The 4296-nt window shown below is 44.5% G+C and overlaps 1 pseudogene; it reads left to right on the top strand.

Moving 5' to 3' along the window:
* Window positions 1-2015: 2015 nt before the first annotated feature.
* Window positions 2016-2486, top strand: LOC115276777 (annotated as a pseudogene).
* The last annotated feature ends 1810 nt before the right edge of the window (window positions 2487-4296 follow it).

Genomic DNA, 4296 nt, shown 5'->3' with positions numbered 1-4296 from the left:
AGGATCTGAGGCAGGCTCCACACTGTCAGTGCAAAGCCCAAGTCGTGGCTTGAACTCATGGACAGCAAGATCATGACCTGAGCTGAAGTCGGATACTGAACCCACTGAGCTGCCCAGCCACACCTCGTTAAGTCTCTTCTTACTGGGTTTGTTGCATTAGGGATATATAAGTTACTTAGATATTATTTAAGATACGAAGATATGATCATTAACACTAGAGAGTGTTCCTTCAGAACAAGGTTGTATGAGCTTTGTGTTTCTACGTCTCTCACTCACACAGGGGTTGGTAAGTGGTGGACGCACAATGAAATTTTGCGAAGGGACTGAAAGTTTGACACAGCGCCCTTTCTTCTCTAGGAGAAGTGGTTGCCAAGAGATGATATTTACAAATAAACATGCACTAGCAAAATAAGACACTGACATCAAAGAATCTTACTGAATAATCCAGTGTGTGCCAGGAATTGCAATAAACGAACTTAATTTCCCTTGATCCTTTCAATAATGCATGAAATAGGTATCCTTAAGTCCAATTTACAGATGAGGGAACTGAGGCTGGAGTTTTAACCTCTGTCTGTTTGACTCTACAACCCCTGACCTTTCCATGGGGCAGGAGAGGCATCAGATGAGTGACTCAGGAAATAGGGTCAAAGGTTTCCCTCTTCTGAAGCAGGTCTCCTTTCATGCCAGGTAGCTAATAAAGGCTGCCCATTTCATTTATTGTTGTCTAGGTACCTTCTGTGTTGGATACCATGTGGCAGTAAATTGGTGAAGGGCGTGGCATTTAAAACAATGTTAATAACAGGACGTTTGGAATCTGTCTGCCCAATTAAGCATTTAATTTCTGTTTCTTAGTCCACGTGCTGATGCCTGTGCCTGGCTAACAGAGCCCCTCTTTAAAACAATATGGGGGCGCCTGGGTAGCTCAGTCGGTTAAGCCTCCGACTTCGGCTCGGGTCAGATCTCACGTTCGTGGGTTTGAGCCCCACATCAGGCTCTGTGCTGACAGCTAGCTCGGAGCCTGGAGCCTGCTTCCAGTTCTGTGTCTCCTTCTCTCTCTGCCCCTTCCCCTCTCATGCTCTGTCTCTCTCTGTATCAAAAATAAATAAAACATTAAAACAATATGAAGCCGATCAAGTGCTTTCCTAGTAATGTGCCTTGATGAAGGACCAGCTCTTCCTTCTCCGGTGTCTCCTGAGCACATCTGCTGGGCGTCACTGGGAAGTGTGCTGGCAATTAGCAGCTCAGCAATGAGAGGAGCAGGGCGGGCTCAGGGAGGGTGATGTATGCAAAGAGCAACGTAGCAAAGGGAAAAACTCCTAACTCATTTATTTAAGAGCATTTATGGCCGACTTTTAAAATATGTTTTTTAGGGGCGCCTGGGTGACTCAGTCAGTTAAATGTCCAACTTTGGCTCCAGTCATGATCTCATGGTTCATGGGTTCGAGCCCCATGTCGGGCTCTGTGCTGACAGCTCGGAGCATGGAGCCTTCTTCAGATTCTGTGTGTGTCTCTCTCTCTCTCTGTTCCCTCCTCTGCTCGTGCTTGCTCTCTCTCTCTCAAAGATAAATAAACATTAAAAAATTTTTTAAAAAAGAAGGGCACCTGGGTGGCTCAGTCGGTTAAGCGTCCGGCTTCGGCTCAGGTCATGATCTCACAGTTTGTGGGTTTGAGCCCTGCATCGGTCTCTGTGCTGACAGCTAGCTTAGAGCCTGGAGCCTGCTTCAGATTCTGCGTCTCCCTCTCTCTGACCCTCCCCTGCTCCCACTGTCTCTCAAAAATAAATAAAAAAATTTTTCTTTAAAGAATGTTTACTTATTATTGACATATAATTGGCATATAACATTGTATTAGTTTTAGGTGTACAACATAATAATGATTTGATATATGTGTATACCACAAAAGGATTGCCACAATAAATTTAGTTAATATCCATCACCATACATAGTTACAATTTTTTTCTTGTGATGGGAACTTCTAAGGTCTCTCAGCAACTTTTAAATATCCAATAGAGGAAGATGGCACCGAAGGCGAAGAAGGAAGCCCCTGCCCCTCCCAAAGCCGAAGCCAAAGCAAAGGCTTTGAAGGCCACGAAAGCAGTACTGAAAGGCGTTCATAGTCATAAAAACAAGAAGATCCGCACGTCACCTACATTCTGACGGCCCAAGACACTGCATCTCTGAAGGCAGCCCAAATATCCTCGAAAGAGCGCCCCCAGGAGAGACAAGCGTGACCACTATGCCATCATCAAGTTCCCGCTGACAACGGAGTCAGCCATGAAGAAAATAGAAGACAACAGCACTCTTGTGTTCATTGTGGATGTCAAGGCCAACAAACACCAGATCAAACAGGCTGTGAAGAAGCTCTATGACATTGACGTGGCCAAGGTCAACACCCTGATCAGGCCTGATGGAGAAAAGAAAGCACATGTTTGACTGGCTCCTGACTACGATGCTTTGGATGCTGCCAACAAGATTGGGATCATCTAAACGCGTCCAGCTGGCTAAATCTAAATATACCTTTTTTTCACCAAAAAAACTCCAAAAACAAAACAACAACAACAAAAAACAAATATCCAATAGAGTGTTGTTAACAGTGGTCTTCTTGTAGTACATTCTATCTTACAATTGGAAGTTTATACCTTTGATTAACTTCACTTGTTTCTCTTACCCACCACCTCCTGCCTCTGGCAAGCACCAATCTGTTTTCTGTTTCTATGAATTTATTTTTTTAAGATTCCACATATGAGTGAGATCATACAATGTTTGTCTTTCTTTGTCTGACTTATTTTACGTAGCAGAGCCCTTTAGGTTCATCCATGTGGCCACAAATGGCAAGATTTCCTTCTTTTGTATGGCTCTGATATTCCAGTGTGTGTGTGTGTGTGTGTGTGTGTGTGTGTGTGTGTGTGTGTGTATCACACATTTTCTTTATCCATTCATCTGTCAGTGGACACTTAGGTTGTTTCCACGTCTTACTATTGTAAATGAACGTGACAGACAGATAACTTTTTCAGACAGTGATTTTATTTCCTTTGAATAAATACCCAGAAGTGGAATTGCTGGACCCAGTTGATTTTCATTATGTGCTGCAGTGATGGTCTATAAAGTCACCGTGAAAACTGAATTAGTGAATATTGCACCATTGTTCCTAGGGGGAAATGCAGGGTTAAGTTCCTGAAAGCTTCTGGTCACAGTGTCTTCATCAACTGATCAACATGTAACTTTGTTGTCGATGTGTTTCTGTTTAATATCTATTCTTGATTCATCAACGCTGAACCCACAGCTGACAGCACCACGACTCAGGCCTCGGCAAAGCTTGTACAATGCGTGCTTTCTCTGTAAGGCATGTCACCGCCTTCTGGTGCTCAGAAACTCTACTTGGGGGCCATTTTTAACAGGGAAGTCACCTACATAAAGAAAGAAAAAGAGAAAAGAAACACATGGCACTAAAAAGACCATGAAAAGGATACTTGTTTACATATGAGAGCTGCAACAAGAAGGCAGAGTTGATTTATTTAACCCTCCAGGCCACACATGTGTCACAGTTCGCTAGAGCTGCTGTCACGAAACACCAGGGACCGGGTCTTAAACAACAGGAATTTGTTGTCTCCCAGTTGGCGAGACTGGACATCTGAGATGAATCTGTCTGCAGGTTTGGGCACTCGCTCCCGAGGCCTCTCTTCTTGGTGTGGAGATGGTCGCCTTCTCCCCGTGTCTGCGTGTGGTCTTTCCCAGTGTTTCTGCGTGTCCTCATCTCTTCTAAGGACATTGGTCAGGTTGGATTAGGGCCCACTCTCATGGCCTCATTTTAATATAATCATCTCGTTAAAGGCCCAGTCTCCAAATACAGTCACATTCTGAGGTCACACAATTCAACCCCCAGCAGTGGGTGTCAGGGGCCTCAAGTGCCTACTGCGTTGTGTGTGTTTGTACACAAAAGCACTGTGAGTCCAATAGCCCCGCGCATCCACACGTTTGGTTGTCTGACGTTTCAGTTGCCCACGGTCAACTGTGGGCCGGAAGCAGGTGATCCCCTTCTGACGTAGTAGCAGAAGGTCACGAGTAGCCTCGCGTTTTCCCACGCCGCTGAGTCACTCACCCCATTTCGTCTTACCACGCTGGCATGTTACCATCGCACCTCATCACAGGGAGAAGGGTGAGTACAGCGCAGTAAGACATTTTGGGAGAGAAACCGCATTCACATAACTTTTATTATGATCTATTGTTATAATTGTTCTATTTCAGTATCATTTTTATTGTTACTGTCTTACTGGGCCTAATTTAGAAATTAAACTTT

The sequence above is a fragment of the Suricata suricatta genome, chromosome 13, assembly GCF_006229205.1.
Source record: "Suricata suricatta isolate VVHF042 chromosome 13, meerkat_22Aug2017_6uvM2_HiC, whole genome shotgun sequence".
Lineage (NCBI taxonomy): Eukaryota > Metazoa > Chordata > Mammalia > Carnivora > Herpestidae > Suricata > Suricata suricatta.
This window is presented reverse-complemented; position numbering and strand designations above follow the sequence as displayed.